This window comes from Bubalus bubalis, chromosome 1 (assembly GCF_019923935.1).
Source record: "Bubalus bubalis isolate 160015118507 breed Murrah chromosome 1, NDDB_SH_1, whole genome shotgun sequence".
In the NCBI taxonomy this organism is placed as follows: Eukaryota; Metazoa; Chordata; class Mammalia; order Artiodactyla; family Bovidae; genus Bubalus; species Bubalus bubalis.
This window is the reverse complement of record NC_059157.1, coordinates 142,562,547-142,578,457: the sequence shown is the minus strand read 5'-3', so window position 1 is coordinate 142,578,457 and position 15,911 is coordinate 142,562,547.

Genomic DNA, 15,911 nt, shown 5'->3' with positions numbered 1-15,911 from the left:
GCAAATTTCAAAATTTTAAGAACTATTTTGTCACATGACCTCTCACCTACTGTAATTTCCAGCATGTATAAGTTTCAGTCAATACCAAATGTGAGTTAACAGGTGTTATGGTAAGGGATAAAAATGAAAGCTTAATTAATACTTTAAGTGGCAAAGAGATAGGGATCATGTGATTCAATCCATATGATAGTTTTTGAATTTCTTATCCCTGCTACATGAGTCAGTTGAGTTGGTAAATGATTCACTTGAACAGATGTGTCTCAGTGTTGATCTAATGAAAATGTTCTGATATGCCATCCTGGAATGTACTATCACCAAAAAAAGCACTGTGCTTAATTTTAGAACCACGCATGAAAAAAGAAACATGTAAAAGAGGCTCTCCCCAGCTCTCAACACTCTTCTTTGGAAGAAAAGGAGACTGCAATTGCTTGTCCATACTAAGATTGTTTCTTTCCGGATTCATGACTCTAGGGTACCTTTTAAGAAAAGACCCACGTTAGTGATAAAAATTATTTTGAAGGGTGAAAATTTTACTCATATTATCATGTAGAAGTAGTTTTTAACTTTTCTGCAAATGCAACTTCAGTCTTGAGTATGCTCTGTACCTTTTGTGAGAATTAAACAAAGAACAGCAAAAACAGCAACAAAATTCTCTCTCGTGTTTGAAAACCAATCACAATAAAAATGTGTTTGCTAAATAGGATTTTCTGACTTACAAAACATTCTGTTTAGACAGGTGCAATACATATCCATACAATGGAGTACTATGCAACTGCTCCTCTCTGGATGTATTACACCCATTAAAAAGCAGTGATAGAATTTAAGTATCACCGTTTTGCACACCTAAAAACTAAATGATCTAAACGATGGTCATAAATGACCTTTTTTTTAGAGTGCTACTTTATTTATTCTTTTATTTATTTGACTGAGCTGGTCTTCATTGCTGTGAGAGGGCTTTCTTTAGTTCCAGTAAGCAGAGGCCACTCTTCACTTTTTGCCAAAAGGGTGGTGTCATCTGCATATCTGAGGTTATTGATGTTTCTCCCGGCAATCTTGATTCCAGCTTGTGCTTCATCCAGCCTGGAATTTCTCATGAGGTACTCTGCTGCTGCTACAGTTGCTGCTGCTGCTAAGTCGCTTCAGTCGTGTCCAACTCTGTGCGACCCCATAGATGGCAGCCCACCAGGCTCCACCATCCCTGGGATTCTCCAGGCAAGAACACTGGAGTGGGTTGCCATTTCCTTCTCCAATGCATGAAAGTGAAAAGTGAAAGTGAAGTCGCTGAGTCGTGTCAGACTCTTAGCGACCCCATGGACTATAGCCCACCAGGCTCCTTCGTCCATGGGATTTTCCAGGCAAGAGTACTGGAGTGGGATGCTATTGCCTTCTCTGGAGGTACTCTGCGTATAAGTTAAATAAGCAGAATGACAATATGCAGCTTTGGCATGCTGCTGCTGCTGCTGCTAAGCCGCTTCGGTCGTGTCTGACTCTGTGCAGCCCCATAGACGGCAGCCCACCAGGCTCCCCCGTCCCTGGGATTCTCCAGGCAAGAACATTGGAGTGGGTTGCCATTTCCTTCTCCAATGCATGAAAGTGAAAAGTGAAAGTGAAGTCGCTCAGTCGTGTCCGACTGTTAGCGACCCCATGGACTGCATGCAGCCTACCAGGCTCCTCTGTCCATGGGATTTTCCAGGCAAGAGTACTGGCGTGGGGTGCCATTGCCTTGGCATACTCCTTCCCAATTTGAACCAGTCCATTGTTTCATGTCTGATTCTAGCTGTTGCTTCTTGACCTGCATACAGGTTTCACAGAAGGTGGGTAAGGCTGCCTGATATTCCCATCTCTAAGAATTTTCCACAGTTTGTTGTGATCTACACAGTCAAAGGCTTTAGCATAGTCAATAAAGCAGAAGTAGATGTTTTTCTGGAATCCTCTTGCTTTTTCTATGATCCAACAGATGTTGGCAATTTGATCTTTGCTTCCTCTGCCCTTTCTAAATCCAGCTTGTGCATCTGGAAGTTCTCGGTTCACATACTGTTGAAGCCTAGCTGATTGTTTAATTGAATTCAATCAGTATTTTTTTTAATTTTGCTAAGAAGTTACTCTCATCAAATAAAACAAAACCAAGAATCTCAAATACCTTGTTACTGTAAACAAGTTTACTTTTGTCTTAGTTCAGGCCACTGTAATAAAATAGTATAGACTAGGTGATTTGTAAACAACAGAAATACATTTCTCATGGTTCTGGAAACTGGAAATCTTAGATCAGGGTGCCAGCAATCTGAAGTACTAGTGAGGGTCCTCTTCCAGGTTGCAGACTGATGGCTTTCTGTATCCTCAAATGGCAGAACTCAGAAAGTTGGAGCAAATTCTTATGTCCCTTCTTAGAAGGGCATTAATGCCTTTCTTAAGGGCTTGACCTTCATGACTTCATCACCTCCCAAAGGCCCTACCTACTTCCTCATACCATCACACTTAGGGTTATGATTCAATATGAAGTTTGGAAGAACACAAGTATTCAGTCTATATCACCTTCAGAACCCATTTTCTGTTAGTCTTCTCTCAACATTCTTGGGGCTTTTGTTGTCTAAAAGTTATTCAGCAATCTCAGATGCCATTCTGTGACTTTTGGAGGGGGGGGTAGGAGAAATAGCAAATTTCTGGACTTTTCTTTTACAATTGCATTCCTATATAGAGAATAGCCAATATCATTTCAAAAAGGATGTTTCCCTCTTAAGGTAGACTGGGCCACTTGAATCACAGACTAGAAAATGCCATTCAACTGCTCCTTGAACACTCCAAAGTGTTCTGTGGAAGCTAGAAATTTCAGTGCTTTCCATATGGGCCAAGAAGATAATGTGCTGAACTGTCAACTTGTTTTTTTGACATTTGTGGGACTAATTCAACCAGTTCTGTGAAAGAAGCACAGTATTTGTTGGAGTTACGTCACATGCAGTGCTGTTTTGCCTTGATAACAGAACTTTGTTGCAGTTTTTTTTTTTTCACTTTCAAAACAGGTATTACAAGTGTTTATGAAAAGCATTAGCATTATTTAATAAATAACAGTGGAAAACAGTTCCCTGATATTTTCAAAACTTCAGTTGTAGTTGGAGTTGCAATTGGATACTCCACGATGCAAATGGCAGAAAACCCAATTCAAACTGGCTTAAGCTACAAGAAGGGGCTTGTTGGATCTTGTAACTAGAAAGTCTAGAATCCTGACTTCAGGCAAGGTTTATTCAGTGGTTCAAATGATGTCACCAAGTATACAGTTTCTCTTTTAGCTGCCTTCCTTTAACTCTACTGTTAGGTTCTATAGAAGTGGTACCAGGGCCTCTTCTCCTGGTAGTAAAATGCTTGTAGCAGTCAAGACCTAATATTATCAAATCAAAGGATAGAAAGTAAGAAGACTTGTTTCTTCTAATAGGAGTGACTGGGAGTCAGTCAGTCTCACTGATTCCTTTGGTTCCTGTGCCCAATACCTATGAGCTGGATACACTAATTGGCTCATCCTGAAAGCCTGGATTTGTATGTATATTTTAGCTCCTTAATTTTGTTTTTCATTTCTATTATCTCACTCTTTTGGGTATTAGCCTCTTGAAAGCAGCAACTATGAATTCTAAATTTCTTGCACATTTCAAAGTACAATAAGCTCTCAACAAACGAGATTGATGTTGACAATAAACTCTCAACAAACGAGATTGATGTGTTGTGATGATCATAATGATCATTCTTTTGTTTATGAACTGTCTCTAGTATCCCAAAGTACTTCATTAAAATTATGATAGAGTTATAGGATGATGAACGTTCTCCATTGGGAGTAGGAAGAAAGAGGAGTTATAGTATTTATTTAATCCTTGAGTTCCTTTTCTGCAAGACTGCTTTCCTCATGAAAGCCACAGCTCCTTCCAACCATCCCATTCAAGGAACAACAGCTACCGCCCTTCCCAAGTTCTGGATTCTGGAAAACCAGCCCCTTCTCTTGTCATTTCAGGCTCAGGGATGAAAAGCTGTTCTGCTATAGCTAGTTCTCATTGGTTTCCCTTAACTCCATTCACATCCATGTAAATGGTCCTTCATTAAACTCCCTTCCATTATCTTGTTTAAGTGTGCCATTTGTGTCCTACTAGGACCCTGACTCACACACACACACACACACACAAAATTAGAAAATCAAACTCAAATCGGTTTAAACCATCAATGGAATTTACTGAATGAAAAATTATGACCAACCTAGATAGCATATTGAAAAGCAGAGACATTACTTTGCCAACAAAGGTCCGTCTAGTCAAGGCTATGGTTTTTCCTGTGGTCATGTATGGATGTGAGAGTTGGACTGTGAAGAAAGCTGAGCGCTGAAGAATTGATGCCTTTGAACTGTGGTGTTGGAGAAGACTCTTGAGAGTCCCTTGGACTGCAAGGAGATCCAGCCAGTCCATTCTGAAGGAGATCAGGATTTCTTTGGAAGGAATGATGCTAAAGCTGAAACTCCAGTACTTTGGCCACCTCATGCGAACAGTTGCCTCATCAGAAAAGACTCTGATGCTGGGAGGGATTGGGGGCAGGAGGAGAAGGGGACGACAGAGGATGAGATGGCTGGATGGCATCACTGACTTGATGGACGTGAGTCTGAGTGAACTCCAGGAGTTGGTGATGGACAGGGAGGCCTGGCGTGCTGCGATTCATGGGGTCACAAAGAATTGGACATGACTGAGCAACTGAACTGAACTGATGGCTAAAAAATATAGACATCTTGCTTCAAGTCAGTGCAGTGGCTCAAATGATGGCATCAAATCAATTAGAACTGGAAGAAACTTTATTAAATAGATTGTTGTCTTGATTACAATATAATCTGTGTGCAGGATGAATGGGAGGAATAAGGAAAAGAGTTTACTGATCCAATTGTTTCAGAATCCTATCTTGCTGCTGCTGCTGCTGCTGCTGCTGCTAAGTCGCTTCAGTCGTGTCCAACTCTGTGCGACCCCATAGATGGCAGCTCACCAGACTCCCCGGTTCCTGGGATTCTCCAGGCAAGAACACTGGAGTGGGTTGCCATTTCCTTCTCCAATTCATGAAAGTGAAAAGTGAAAGGGAAGTCACTCAGTCGTGTCCGACTCTTAGCAACCCCATGCACTGCAGCCTACCAGGCTCCTCTGCCCATGGGATTTTCCAGGCAAGAGTACTGGAGTGGGGTGCCATTGCCTTCTCCAAATCCTATCTTAGCACTCAGTAAACATTTGAGATAAATAAATGAGAACTTTCAGAGGCCAGAAGCAAAACTAACTCCACAGAAATATATGGAACCTAAAGGAAAAATAATTGTTTCATCATTTCCATTTTTGCACATCATCAATTCTTTTATTCATAGTATCTAACACTGTCCTTACAGGGTAGGTTCAGTAAACTGAAGAATGATGGAAAAGCAACTAGTTCTTTTCTCTCATGTGATTCTGAAGATAGTATGGCAACTTTCCAGATGCTGCTAGTGATAACGGAGAAGGCAATGGCACCCTACTCCAGTACTCTTGCCCGGAGAATCCCATGGACAGAGGAGCCTGGTAGGCTGTAGTCCATGGGGTCGCTAAAAGTCGGAGACGACTGAGCGACTTCACTTTCACTTTTCACTGTCATGCATTGGAAAAGGAAATGGCAATCCACTCCAGTGTTCTTGCCTGGAGAATCCCAGGGACAGTGGAGCCTGGTGGGCTTCCGTCTATGGGGTCGCATAGAGTAGGACACAACTGAAGCGACTTAGCAGCAGCAGCAGCAGCAGCAGCTAGTGATAAAGAACCCATCTGCCAATGCAAGAGACCTAACAGACATGGGTTCAATCCGTGGGTCGGGAAGATCCTCTGGAGAAGGGCACAACAACCCACTCCAATATTCTTGCCTGGAGAATCCCATGGACAGCAGAGCCTGGTGGGCTACAGTCCACAGGGTCCCAAAGAGTCAGACACAACTGAAGCAACTTAGCACACACAAAGTAACTATACCATGTACCTCTGTTCCCAAGCACTTGTTGGCTATTCTTGCTGATTTCATATAATGGAGAGACTAGAGAAGACCAAGGGCACTGCTAGTAAATGATTTACAGTAACCAAAGACAGCAAAACATACACCAGTTTTACCTTCTTCAAATAAAAAGACTTCCACTAGGTACACGTTATTTCCAGTAACAATATAATTTGAAAGTTAAAGAACAAGATAGCCTAAAGCATGCTCAAAACTTTCCCATTGTTTCAAGGACTTTGTTTTTCCCTATGAACACAGACAATTGTCCCACTAAACTGAAATGCTTGTATGAGATTTAACACAGCTGACCTCTCTCAAAAAAATTCATCTACACTTCTAAGTTAGAAAAAGATTATTTAAATATTTTTGATTCTTTCATTTATTTATTTATTTTAGGTAACCAAAGAATGCGTCTCTATTGTTCCATGTTATGCCATTGACAGCAGTTTGCCCCCTATTTAGCATGTACAAGCATAACAATCAAGAGAGTAATATGACCGTGAGAATTAATGTGAAGCACTCACTGCCCAAGAGGTGGGCTTCCTTGGTGGCTCAGTGGTGAAGAGCCCACCTGCAAGTGCAGAAGTCACAGGAGATACGGGTTTGATCCCTGGGTCAGGAAGATCCCTTGGAGAAGGGAATGGCAACCCACTCCAGTATTCTTGCTGGGAAAATCCCATGGACAGAGGAGCCTGGCAGGCTACAGTCCATGGGATCACAAACAGTAGGACACAACTGAAGCAACTGAACACACCCCAGAGGCGGTAGATAGGGTAGGATAGGGCCAACTGAATACAGCCACAATCCCCTCCTCGTCCCACCCAACCAGGGTTTCCCAAAAGCCAGAGCTCTGGGGGAGGCTCGAGATCACCAAGGACACTTCAACCACAGCCCACTTGGTTCTCTGAAGAACTCACACAGCATGTCTTGGCTAATTTTCTTCATTAAAAATAATTTTTCCCCTTATTCCAAAAGCAATGCATGGTTATTATGCAGAATATAAACATTTAAGATTAACAAAAAAAAGAAGAAAGTGGGTGAGAGTAGCCTTTAATTTCCCCTCTTAGAAAGGGCCAGGGTTAACATTTTGGTGTATAGTCTAAGCTCACTCACTCCGTCTCCCTCTCTGGGATTTTACTATATAAATAGCCTTTTGAATATCTTTATACACCATTCATTTTATTCATCTTTTATTCCTCAGAGAACCAAACACAGTCCTACATGAGGAAGTATTCAATAAAAGGATGAATGGCTGAATGTTCAAATCTGCTCCTTTTTTCACATGCCGGTAGAGCTAATAGAGTAACTTGCTCTATCATTCTGTGGCCATGTGCCTGCCAAAGGAATAGCAGGTATTGGGATTCATCTGAAACCACTTTGAAATTGCAGTATTTGTTAACTCCACCAGAAAACCCCTTCTTAAAAGGAGTGCTTCACAAGTGAGGAAACCCTTAACTTGCAACTAGAAGATTCAGGTTTGAACTACAACTGGGTCATTTTATTTCTCATTTGACTTCTTTAAGCCTCCACCTTCTAATCTGTAAAGTGAAGGCACTGACCTATGACCTAAATAGGATCCTGAGCAGTTCATATTCTATATCTTTATGTGTCTGTCTGTCTATCCATCCAACCAACAAAACATGCATACATGTGGGTATATATATTTAGAATTTTTTCAGTGAAGAATGGAGCCAAGTGCTAGGCTTTGAGGTGCTATGACAAAATCTGGCATTGTTGCTTGTTTTCTAAAAACTGAAAGTCTTAGAGGAAATCTAGCCAACACGTTTTCATGTCCACAAACACTTTCTGTGGCTGAATTGGGAAAATCAAAAGCATGAAAACCAAAAAAGAAAAATAATGAAAGCATCTCTCTACATGTAGCTTTTATTAATTCTCAGTCAGATGATTGTGGTGTTCTCTCTAAAGCTCCCTTTCTTGTTTCATAACTCTTTCACACTCTGTTGTATCATTCTCAAAATACTCCCTCTCCACATTTCCAAGGTTACAAGCAGAGAATCGTTCTTCACTGATCTGTGAACAATGAGTTCTGTTTGATAAGAGAACTTGACAACTGAAGCAAAAGAAATCCTAACATTAAAACAGGTTGACACAGGAAAATGATTAGTAACTCAAGTGTCTGGGTGGAAAGGGATTATGAACTTTCAACACCTACCCATTCCTTCCTGTCAAGCTCGGAGCCATTTTTAAACCCCATAATTCAGAAAGACACATGTACTGCAATGTTCACTGCAGCACAATTTACAATAGCCAGGACATGGAAGCAACTGAGTCCATCAACAGATGAATGGATAAAGAAGAAGTGAGAGATATATATGGATATATATATATATACACACACACACACACAAAAGGGTGTATATATAACAAGGAACAAAACTGGGTCATTTGTAGTGATGTGGATGGACCTAGAATCTATCATACAGAGTGAAGTCAGAAAGAAAAAAATAAATATCATTATTAATGCAGATATATGGGGCTTCCCTGATAGCACAATTGGTAAAGAATCTGCCTGCAATGCAGGAGACCCTGGTTTGATTCCTCGGTTGGGAAGATCCCCTGGAGAAGGGATAGGCTACCTACTATGGTATTCTTGGGCTTCCCTTGTGGCTCAGCTGGTAAAATATCCACCTGCAATGTGGGAGACCTGGGTTCAATCCCCGGGTTGGGAAGATCCCATGGAGAAAGGAACAGCTACCTACTGCAGTATTCTGGCCTAGAGAATTCCATGGACTGTATAGTCCATGGGGTCACAATGAGTCAGACATGACTGAGTAACTTTCACTTTCATTAGAAATCTAGAAAAAATGGTACAGATGGACCTATTTGCAGGGCAGGAATAGAGATGCAAATGTTGAGAACCAAATTAAAATATAGCTGATTTACAATGTTGTGCTAGTTTCAAGTGCACAGAAAAGTGATTCAGTTTCATATATATATATTCTTTTTCAGATTCTTTTCCATTATAGGTTATTATAGGATAATGAGTGTGGTTCTTTGTGCTATACAGTAGTCCTTGTTGGTTATCTATTTTATGTATAATAGTATGCATGTTTTAATCCCAAAGTCCTAATATATCCCTCTCTCACACACAGTTCTTTTCATTAATACAGTGAGCGACTTTTACCAAGGGTCATACTCTGCCAGAGGTCTGAGCTCTACATCGGAGGTAAGTTCTACCTCAGTGGTCTCAGTCTACACCTCCTCTGAAGCTAGTGTTCTGTCTGGGTCTGACTTACCAGATCAGACTTCTTTTCCTCTTATAAGGAGATCCCGTTGTTCTCATGCCCCACACTGTTCTTTCCAAAACTCTGACCCCACCATGTCCATCACTCACCTTGTATATGCCTTCACAGAGTTCAAGTTCTTTTTCTTGGAAAGATGTTCAGCCTCAGTGCAGATCCATGGATAAAAATAGATTCACAGTGAGAGAGAAATCTCTTATCGTCCTCTCTACAAAACCACACAAGTTCTTTTCCAGATCAGCCCCAACCAAAAAAAAAAAAAAATCAGCTCCACAGATACCACAAAAGGAAACAATTCTTAGCGGTAGGGACGGAGGTTGTCACATTAATTCTCATTCACAATTCCTAACTGATGGCCTCTAGAGAGTCAAGCCACATAGATAATTGTAGATAATTGTAAGAGTAAATTAATAAATAAACTATTTCTTACACTCTTATTCCAATTAACATATGTAGAAGGAATGAAAACAATAGAAAGTCAGCATTTGGCAAACACAATAGTAATAATTATTTCAGGCAAAGATAATTAATGAGTGCTAAAATGAGCGGTCAAAAGTATGCTGGAAAGCAGAATATTTACATGGTTTCAAAGTAACCCCCTTTAGATGTTAACTAATTTCAAAGGGAAGAACTGTAACTAAGTGGTCAAGGTTAGTATCACCAGTGATGGAACACATCAACTTGGTTCTCCTAACAGAACATGCTGAGCAGGGCACACTGTCACTTCTGCGATAGTCTTGCAAAAATGCATAACCTTAATGTAGTTATGAGGAAATATCAGACAAACCTAAATGAGCAACATTTCACAAAAGAATTGGCCTATACTCTTCTAAGAGTCAAAGAGTGACACTGTTTCACTGTCATGAAAGGCAAAGAAAAACTGTGGATCAGCCCAGATTAAAGACTAACAATGCATGAAAACTAAATTCAATCTAAAGTCTGGGATTGGATCTTGAGCAGAAAAAGTAGTAGAACAGGACAAAATTTGAATTAGGTCTGCAGATTACTTAATAGAACTTTGTCAATTTCCTGTTTTGAAAATGGTACAGTGGTTAAATAAGATGTTACCATTTGTAGAAGCTGAGTGAAGGGTATATGGGTATATGCTATTTGCTTTCAGCTTTCTCATAAGTCTCATAAATGTTAGTCAGTCAGTCAGTTCAGTCGCTCAGTCATGTCCGACTCTTTGCGACCCCATGAATCACAGCATGCCAGGCCTCCCTGTCCATCACCAAATCCTGGAGTTCACTCAGACTCACATCCATCGAGTCAGTGATGCCATCCAGCCATGTCATCCTCTGTCGTCCCCTTTTCCTCCTGCCCCCAATCCCTCCCAGCATCAGAGCCTTTCCCAATGAGTCAACTCTTCGCATGAGGTGGCCAAAGTACTGGAGTTTCAGCTTTAGCATCATTCCTTCCAAAGAAATCCCAGGGCTGATCTCCCTCATAAGTGTATATAGATATAAAATAATAAAATAAAATTTTAAAATAAAAATAAATTTAAAAAACCATGGTCGAGGAAAATTTACTTATCACAATATTGTTTGTGGACAGAATGAAAATATATATATTAATTAAAATAATTATCTTCACTCTTAAATGTAAGACTAGACAAGCAAACTTTTTCTTTGATTAGTCATGTGTAGGATTATTCAGATTTTCCAGGTGGCTCAGTGGTGAAGAATCGACCTGCAATGAAGGATGGGGTTGATCCCTAGGTTGGGAAGATGTCCTGAAGAAGGAAAAGGCAACCCACCCCAGTATTCTTGCCTGGGAAATCCCACAGACAGAGGAGCCTGGCAGGCTACTGTCCATGCAGTTTCAAAGAGTTGGACATGACTGAGCAACTAAAAACAACAACAACAGGATTTTCAGACATTTCTTAAAATCACACTCTAAACTCTCAGCATGTATTTTATTACAAAATTGAAGTTCAGACTAGCAACTTGTATGTAAAAGTACAGGTAATCCTGGTCTGTCCTTGTCACAATATCAATAGACCTCTGCTGGAACTGTTTTATTACAACCAAGCAGCTCAGTTCACTGGTCCTCAGGTCAGCAATTCCTAGGTGGAAGGCGTTCAGAAGAAGAAAGTTTTCCATTTGGCAGATGAAAGATCAAGACCCCCAAATACCTCTCCTTAGGAAAGAGCCTAGTACTTTCTTGCTGTTTGCTCTGAAATATAGCACTTTAAATGCAGTACTTTCGTTTCCAGTAGGGGTAGTGGTGACCATGCATAACTTAGAAGTGACATGCGGCAGGGGTCAGGTGCAGGGGGAGGGAAGCAATTGGAGCCATGGGAAGCAAAAGATTTTACATATTACATAGGAATACAAAATGTTGTATTTTAGTAGCTTCTTACATGTGTGTGTGTTTGTGTTCAGCCTCTTAGTTGTGTCCAAGTCTTTGCAACCTCACAACTGTAGCCCACCAGGCTCCTCTGTCCATGGAATTTTCCAGGCAAGAATACTGGAGGGGGTAGCCATTTCCTTCTCCAGGGGATCTTCCCAACCCAGGGATCGAACCTGAGTCTCTTGTGTTTCCTGCATTAGCAGGTGGATTCTTTACCACTGAACCATCTGAGAAGCCCTAGTTTCTTATACCTATATACACAAAAAATTGAATTACTGGAGGTTAACCCATAATTCGGAGAAGGCAATGACACCCTACTCCAGTACTCTTGCCTGGAAAATCCCATGGACAGAGGAGCCTGGTAGGCTGCAGTCCATGGGGTCGCAAAGAGTCAGACACGACTGAAGTGACTTAGCAGCAGCAGCAGCAGCAGCAACCCATAATTACCACAGCCTTCATCAATTATTTAGATACTTACCTATAAGTTTAAATATCTACTCCATAAGATTTACTAGCATTTTGTTCTTTTCATTTCAGAGAAATCAGCATTACTGAACCAATTCTTGAGCACAGGGGCTGGCCGAAAATTTTCTGAGGCCAATAACATTGACAAAAAAATCAATAGTCAGTCTAAGAAATGGAAAATTTTATTTGAGCTAAACTGAGGACTATACATGGGAGATAGTCTTCTAGAAATCTCTGAGGAGACGTCTGCTTATTGGAGCTCAAAGCACAGTTATATACATTTTAGACAAAGAGTTATATATTAAGTGACTACCAACAGTTTACATAAGCCAGATCTACATGAACAAAGCAAGTAGTGGGTCATGCTAACTCTTTACAAGATCACGAAGGAATGTTATTTCCTACGGAGGTCTGGTTAATGCAGAGCCACAATAAACACTAAAGGGAAGGAAGGAGGCCCAAACAGGCAAAAGAAATTTATGTTTAAATTTTTCTTGTCTTACCATAAGATATGAATTTTATTTCATCAATAAGAAAAAAGAATGTGAGGATTTTTCTCCCAATCTGCATGTGTGGTCCAGGCCTAGAAGCCCTGGTTTTCCTGGACCTCCTGACTTCAGGTTCCATGAATTCTGCAGCAATTGAGCTTCTGTTCTCATCCTTGCCATCCCTCTCCCCTCTTCCCATCTTCATAGACATTGGGTTTGGACAGAAAATAAGTTCTAGGCATATTAATAACCTACAAAGTTTAGCTTTCTTTCCTTGTCCAAAAGGTTTTAATGTGGGGGATTTTTGCTTTGTCAAACCCAGTATTTTCTCTCAAATTGCTGGGTTGGAAGTAGGTTGAGAGGGTAGATCCTTACATGTCTCTGTTTTCAAGTAAGACTACAATTACAGGAAACTGAGCACAGTGATTGATGTAAGAAGCTCTTGTCTTGCACAGGAAGTGCTTCCTCCATCAAACCTAGGGAAGCTTCTTATTAAACCAGTTTCTTCTAATTTCATAGAGAACTATACAGATAATAGAGGCCGTGGATATAATGAAGACTTAACATAATTTTGTCTTGTAAGTATGTTTCTCTGATTTACAAAAGCCACAGAGGATAAGGACTATGTCGTTGTCATCATTAGTTATTCACTCTATATTGACATGCATTCACTTTGAGCCAGGCACTGGACTAGACACAGAATAGCAGGATAAGGCATAGAACCTGCCTTTAAATGGTTCACAGTCTGGTAGAAAGAAAAACAACAAATTATATCATTTGTTGTTTAAATTATATTATATATTTTAAAATATATAATTTATATAGAAATATATTTAAACTCTTGAGAGTCCCTTGGACTGCAAGGAGATCCAGCCAGTCCATTCTGAAGGAGATCAGCCCTGGGATTTCTTTGGAAGGAATGATGCTAAAGCTGAAACTCCAGTACTTTGGCCACCTCATGCGAAGAGTTGACTCATTGGAAAAGACTCTGATGCTGGGAGGGGTTGGGGGCAGGAGGAGAAGGGGACGACAGAGGATGACATGGCTGGATGGCATCACTGACTCGATGGACGTGAGTCTGAGTGAACTCCGGGAGTTGGTGATGGACAGGGAGGCCTGGCATGCTGTGATTCATGGGGTTGCAAAGAGTCAGACACGACTGAGTGACTGAACTGAACTGAACTGAATATTTAAACTATGTTAAATCATACATGAGCTTCCCAGGTGGCACTAGTGGTAAAGAACCTACCTTCCAATGCAGGAGATGTAAGAGATATAGGTTCGATCCCTGGGTTGGGAAGATCCCCTGGAGGAGGGCACGGCAACCCACTCCAGTATTCTTGCCTAGATAATCCCATGGTAGAGAAGCCTGGCAGGCTACCGTCCACGGGGTCACAAAGAGTTGGACACGACTGAGTGACTAACACTTTCATTTTCAAATCATACATACTATAGCACTGATTGTACAAAATATTGTAGAAGCCCGGAAACAGAAATAGTTAAGTCTACTGAAGAAAGAATTCAGGGAAGATTTCACTGTGGAGGGGACAAGGTTTCCTGACCTTTGAAGAATCTGTCAAGTGCGAAGTGGGGGAGAAAAAAAAAAAGAAACTTGTGGTTATGGAAGGGCATTTAGCAGGATGGGGAACTAGGAGAAGTGTGGTCTCACAGTCTAAAGATGAAGCACAAAAGGAGTAAACCAGCTGATTCTAAGGAAGAAGATGATGGTTGGATATGGTCAACTGACACACTGCAGGGGATAGAAAGCTAAAGTCTTCATTTCTCAGACTCTCTTGAAACTAAAGTCTGGTTCTAATTCAGTGTACTGGTTGGCTACCAGAAGGACAAAAGTGATGAGGAGGCCATCTTTCTTTCTGCTGCTTCTGAATTTCACTCTGCTGACAAGCAAAGTCATGGAGACACAGGGTTTTTCTACAGCTCCAGTGTTCAGTTTTGACTGTGGGAGCTAAGAGGCAGTTATTGCAGTGTTGACAACAACTTCTGATCCTGACAGCCTTTCTGACAGGCTGATCACAGCTAGCTGGTAGTTTCTTGAACTCAGTGTTGCTATTGTGGACTCCACCCTCCTTCAAGGTAGAGATCCCCATGACTGGTTAGTTCTGCAGGGTCTGACAGTTATTCAAATAGGCTCAGTCTTGATCCTGCTCTTGCAAACTTTCAATTTAATTTTGGAAGCAACTGATTTCTCTAAGTAAGCCCTTACAAACAACAACATTAATAATACAATTTTCATTCATATACAGAGTACTCATGATTTCCTTATCTTTGCTCTATTAGTTGGGGTTCAGTGCAAAAAAGAGAAACTGTATATATTAACAAGGATTTAATTAGGGGAATAATAAAGCAATTACCATTTCAGGTAAAAAATCAAAGTGACTTTTAGAATTTTTCTTAGTCTAATATTAGCATGCTAAAAATTCCTGTATTATACTTTGCAAAACAAAATATCTGCTTCTTTTTCAATAATACATACTCTTTGTCCTCTTTATGCTGTTTGCTGAGTGGAAGTCTAAAGAATCAATTCATTTTAAAATATTAAATGAAATTTTAAATAAAATTAGGTTTACCATATTTTATTTTGATTTAAATATATTTATATTAAAATTTTTCTTTGTGATAACAGCATTAAGTCACTGACATCAATTAACATATGTTAAACTGCTTTTATAAAAACAATGCCGCAGAAGGCCTGGCCATTATTTGCTATGCTTCCCTACAATTTTTTTCTTTTCAGTTTAGTCATACATATATACGTAACATACCAAATGGACCCAGAGGAAGTGTTATTTAAAACAAAAACCTAAATGTATCAGTGTCCAGTTTGCATACCTCTGATCAATGGGAATACATATTTACATACTATTCCCTTCCACTTCCTGGGATGGTAGCTCCCAGGAAACTGAATTCTTCAAGTCCCCACCTATTCATCAGTCCTCCAGTGAGGGTATCAAATCACAGAACTCTTTACTCAGCAGAGCATGGTAATGCGTTTTTATATTTATTTATCCAAAGGAATCTTATAAAGAGTAAAGACATCAAATTCTCTACTGCATATAGCAAGAAAAATTCTGAGTTTCAGAGGTAGCCCTGGGGAGAAGAAGTGACAGAGTCAAGGGATAAAGAGCAGTTTTGCTTTGACAAAAGAAAGGGAAAGAGGCAATGTCCTTCATTTGGGAAAGAAATAAAAGCCAAGTGACAGGAATGAGATTGCAAATTCAAAAGGAAATCAGAGCAACAGGAGAAAACTCACCACTACCACTATCAAAGATGTAAATGGGGTGATGAGAAGAATGCTTGAGCTATTTTTATA